Here is a 6035-nt window from a genome sequence, read left to right on the forward strand (position 1 = left end):
CCTTTATATACAGAGGCTGTGTCTCCCCATGTACGGAGGCTGCGTCCCCCTTATATACAGAGGCTGTGTCTCCCCATGTACGGAGGCTGCGTCCCCCTTATATACAGAGGCTGTGTCCCCCTCCTGTACAGAGGCTGCTTCCCCCTTATATACAGAGGCTGTGTCCCCCTCCTGTACAGAGGCTGATTTCCCCTTATATACAGTGGCTGTACAGAGGCATGTGTATTTTGTGTGTTTTCTTTCCACGAGTCTGAAAGAAGACATGTCATGGAGTCAAAATGTGTAATGTGAACACACTGCTGTTGTAACTGTGTGTAACAGAATTTTTGTGATGTAAAACATTAAAATGAAACACACAAAAAATAAATTGTTCTGCACAATTTGAATTGAACCAGAATGGCTTTGTACTGTGATTTATGTGTATGCGTGTAGGTGATGATGAGGGTCAAGATCACAGAGGATCTCACACCCCTCCCTCCACAGCTCTGGTGGCAGTGCTTTAAAAATAGATGACAGTGACCTTTCCTGAAAGAACACATTTGAATTTTCTGTTTGATCCACACTCTATTAACACTCTTTCAGGGCAAGGTGAATTGCTCAAATCTATGCTATACATCTGAAGCCAAAAATCCCCCATAAAGTGCATTTATATATATTAGTTTAGTATATATTAGTTTGAATATTAATTAAATGTCATTTTTCAAGCAAAACTTTCGACTATTTTGTTTCAGCTTTTCAAGTGTGAGGATTTGCTGTTTGCCTCGTCATGATGATAGTAAATTGAATATATTTGCTTCTTGGGCTGTAGGAACTTATAACAGATGCTTTTCACAACATTTTATGAAATGATAAATCGATTAATTGAGAAAATAATCAGAGACTCTTGCTGATTTAGATGCAGGGCGACATCTCCAAGGCATGGACAGAATGTGAATGTTTCCTGGATGTTAGCACAGGCAGCCTGCCTTCTTTGAATTAATAACTGTCCCCATTTAAAAAACATAAGCGAGAAACACAATGTAATGAAATTAAATTCAAGAAACCCCCGAGAAGAAAGCATCAGAGACGCTTTATCATCCAGAAAAGGTCACAAATTTAATGAGTGTTTAGACAAAAGATGGGAGTCTGTCAGCATCTGTTAGACTCAGCATTACAGATGATAGTGATTAACTAGTCAGCCTTAAACACTGCACATTTGCTTCATGGTGATTAATCAAAGCAGCACATTGCAAAGTCAGGGGAAACCAGGGAACCCATCTGAGTTTTCTCTCAGCGTTGGAGACAAATTGCTTAATCAGTCACAATCAGCTGGGGATGCGTGAGGAATAATTCAAAGCAGAAGCAGCTGCAGGTTTAAGTTAGTTAAGTTAGTTTAGATTTTGATATTCACCAGCTGGATGTGATTTTTACATCAATAGCTCTGTGTCGATTTAAATACTCAAAGACCTAGACGGCTAAAATAGTTAGAAGCTAAAAAAGTTATTGTTCTAAAATGTTTTGAAGAGCTAATCCTATCCATACACCTTAAAAACTCAGGTAAAGTGGAGTTTTTCAGCTTTTCAGTGGCGTCACACGTCTTGTTTGGGCTCCTCAGTGAACGTGATAACAGCATCATGTTTTGCATCATTTATTCATCAAGAAAACCAACATAGTTTCTTCCTCTGGGCCAACGGGCAATGGTTGAAGCTGAGCTACTCTTGTTGTTCATGTTCAATGGATAATATATTTCACTGAACAAAGTCACTTGGCTTCAGTGTCTTCTGCTATGATTTAATAACCCTCCTATTTACTCTGAACTTTTTGTAAACATCTACATGGTTGGTAAATGAAATATAGGATTACACCTGTTTGTCACTGAAGAACCAAGGATGATATTAAAATAAATGGCTGGAACTTTCTAAGGAAAGGTCAGATGTAGAATACAGACGATGTAGTACAACTTTTTAAACAAAGAAAGCTAAACTTCTGAGTGGGGCTTTTTTTATTTCTGGAAAATTCATCCATTGTCAGACAAGACAAATGTAAAACTCGACTTTAAATGAGTCGGACTTAAACTTAATTTATGGCACTTGATGCTGACTGATAGAATGGGGTAGGAAAAACAAAATAAATACAGCTAAGTCCGCCGTATAAATTGTTCTAGGACTTTGAGGGTTACCTTCATGGGAGGAGTCTCAGGCCTACAGCTGAAGTTACAGTCATGGAGAGATGTAGTCTGACACCAACAATGACACCACAGAGAAGTAAGTACTGTATATGCAAGTGGTAACTTTAGATTTCATAGCCCACACACAATCCATTATGGAAGGCAGCTACAACAGCTGGAGGCTAGGCTAGCCAAGATAAGACTACTTTCTGCATTTACTATAGATTGGACTCAAGGACAATTGAGATTTCTGTCATTAAAACTGTTAGAGTCACATGCTGCTTGCCTACATTGACTCTGTCCTCACTAAAGTACTAAAGTATGAGAAAAACACCCAACATTCAGGCCGGGTCCCCCCATGTACAGAGGCTGTGTCCCCCATGTACAGAGGCTGTGTCCTCCTTATATACAGAGGCTGACACCAAAAACTTTATTTACAGATCTGGATTTTTTCTAACTTTCTGATGGCAGAAATGCTAGAGTAAAGAATGAAAAAAAGAGAGAAAGCTTGAGATATAAGTCTCGTCACACAGCAGGATTATCCCTGCATTAAGCGAGTGTGACTGTCTGATCATCAATTGTTAAAAGTTACAGAAGTGGTCGGACACAGCTCCTGCTCCCCCTAATCTGATGTTAAAAAGGTGTCCGAGGCTTTTCAACCATCCGACAAGAAGTTCTGAAAAGGGATACTGGCACCTTAAAGGGGCTCTGTTGAACTTCTGCGTTGTGCTGGTAGGTCGTTAGTTTATGTTAACAGACTCCATTTCTGAACTAACATTAGCAGCATTAGCTCTCTGTTATTGGAGTGGAGAGAGACACTGAGACGTGGCACTTTAATTCCAGCTTCAGCAGGAAAACTATCAGCTACGTGACCTGAAACGTGCAGCAGTTGCTGGTACGTAACCACGTTCCAGCTACCACTGGATAACAAGAATTCAGGGCTACAAAGGCTAAAAGGGGAGGAAACCTTGTTGACTCTTGAGAGCACAATGAGTGGAGCCCACAGGCCTCAGAGTCCCAGCACCCTGCTCTATATTTAGACTCTTATCTCGACTCGGCTGCAGTGCAACACGAGAACTCTCAGGGAAAAAAGCACAAACAAAACAACTGCACCCTCCTCAGATCAGGTTACATGACGGAACACAGAGATGCTAAATAATGAAGACGCACAGACCCTTCCTCAGCACACTGATGTCTTTCACTGCAAGCGGAGTTATAACAGGAAGTGACAAAGAAAAATGAAGCCAGAAATCAGACAAAAATCATTTTGATCATTTTTGGTCTATTTTGGTTGAAGAGGATTTTTTTTCCAGGCTCCCAATTTGAGAACATCCGAACAAACAGCAGCACGGTTGTCGATTTATATTTGGCTGATGACGAATTCTCCTCTGTCTCTGACGTCAGCAATTCCTCACGAATCTGCAGCCTGCAGCTCCTGCGTGCACTTCAAAAGACTGCATGATTTGCAATAAATATTAAGGGTTATTAAGAGTCAGCATTTTAACCTTGTGGTTAAATGATGCTGCTGAACTTGATTGGTGTTCAACTGAGATGACTGAGAATGTGAGACTGGATGCTCTGCAGTGAAGTGAACTGCAGTGTGACTCACTGAGGATGAGAGAGAGTAATCCACACCAACGACAAGAGCTGAGAACAAGGAGACGCACAGCAAAGGTCCTAAATGAAGCAACTGAACCACATTGATATGACTTTCCAATTAACCTTTAACTAACATAAGAGGGACAATATCCAACAACATCAGAAGCACATGAGACATATAAACTAATTTTACATGATTTCTCTAAGTTCATGTGAATTCTCTTGGTAGGTCAGTATTTCAATTAAATGTATTTAAGATACATATGTGATTACCTTTTGCTATTTTGTTACAAAAAAATTGTAATTTGAAACAAAACACTTTAAGAGATAGTATTTGGGTATCTAAAAAAATAAAACACATTATTGGTAGGAACAGGAAAAATGGTCTTTTAAAAGGTTTGTTTAACTGGTCTGAGAATAAAAACATATTTAAAATGTATAATATTGTGTACATACAGTGTGTATGTGTGCGTTATTGTATTCCTCAGAATGTTTTTACCGTGACTTTAATACAGACTCTTAATGGACTCACCTTGAGATCTACATGAACAAAATGTGACTTTTTGTTACATGATTTACAATGTGTAGCTGTAAATCTGTAAATATTAGGCCCATAATGTGTAAACACCATACATTTATATTCACTAAAGAGATTATCTTTACATTTCCTTATTTAATACAAGATCTGAAGCAAAAATTAAATGAGAAAAACTGACAGAAATATAGATTGGTGACTTACAACATACAGTGTCTTAGTAAGTTGTCGACTCACTACAAGTCTGTAAACTCAACACTACTCATCCAAAATGTATTCCATTATTCTGATGACTGTGGTGGAGACTGACGAGATGAACAGCACCAGTCAAACCTCAGACGAAAGGAAATGATGTGGGAAAACATGATGTATGACATTAATGTTTGTTTCATGTATTAACGTGAGGAGGGTTTCAGCTTTCTCACTGGTCTAATCAGAACAGATGTTTTCTGCTGCTGCTGTTTTTTGTCTCTGTAAGTGGGAAGATTTTAAAGGACATTTCGCAAAAATAACAATAAACTTTCAATAACATAACGTTAACATCAGACTTATAGACCTAAGATGTCTTTTATTTGTCTCCATCTGTAGACCATCACTGAACTACATTATTAGTCACTGTGAACCAAAACTGAAAATGTGACAAAGACTGTTCCTCTGCCTCCGACTAAAGCAAACCTGCTGGAAGTGAGTTCACACTTGATCACAGTCGGGGTTTGGCGTTGGATTTCGTCTTTGGCCGGCCTTATTAAAAATGTATCTACTCGTGTTACTGGTGCACCAAAGTGTCCACTCAGCTCGGCAGATATTTCTGCCCATGCGCTTTTTATTGACGAGTTTCTTCGAGCTGAGTCAGCGGCGTTGCAGCGACAGCACATTAGGAAACAGCACCAAGTTTTAAACTTAGAAACAGACATTCAAGCCAAGTTCTTACGGTCAGTTTAGAGTTCACTTTCCCTCTTAACTTTTGGATTATCTTGGCTTCACATCGTAGATGCAGGAAGAGTCACATCTTTCCTGTCATTACTGTGTCGTCCTCCTTCCTTTTCCTCACATTAAACATATTTCTACTGAGAATGACCCCCCACTACAGGAATGTTTTCTTAAAATGTGGATTTATAGCACTTGTTCTGAACCAAAGTTCTGGTTTGATACCTTAAAATGAAACATAGGAGCAGCAGTTAAAGGAGGTTAAACATGATCAGCCACTGTTGGCAGCCTGGATCTTGTCAAACACTGTCACACACAGACGTGTGCTGGCTTCACAGGAGTGAACTGTTGAGTGTCTGCTGTTATGTGACAGCACGGTGAGATTACTGCAGCCTTTCCTCTGCGTCTCAGAGATTAGCTGCAGAGAAGAGAGTTGGCTTAACCTTCACTAAACACTAATTTGATACAGGAGCTTACAGACTGAGGCCTCTGTTTTTAATCTCAAAGTAATTAACAAATTCTCATTATGCAAATGTCGTTCAGGCTGCAGGACGCTGCCGCTGCTTTCATTTGGCCTCCATAGTGAACTGCCTTTGAACAAATCTGCAGGTCAGGTGAGCTAAGAGAGCCTCCAGAACACATGTGCTTGTTACCTCTCATGATTTAAAGTGATAAGAAGATGAACAGTGGACTAGACACTTTTGATCAAAGGAACTTTGATTTTTTTCATATGGGTAGACATTAGATTTCGGTGTTTTGTTCTAGGACACATTGAGATGTGAAAATATCTTGTAAAATTTGAACCAACAACCCCAAGACCAGCACTCT

This window comes from Pagrus major, chromosome 11 (assembly GCF_040436345.1).
Source record: "Pagrus major chromosome 11, Pma_NU_1.0".
Taxonomy (NCBI): domain Eukaryota; kingdom Metazoa; phylum Chordata; class Actinopteri; order Spariformes; family Sparidae; genus Pagrus; species Pagrus major.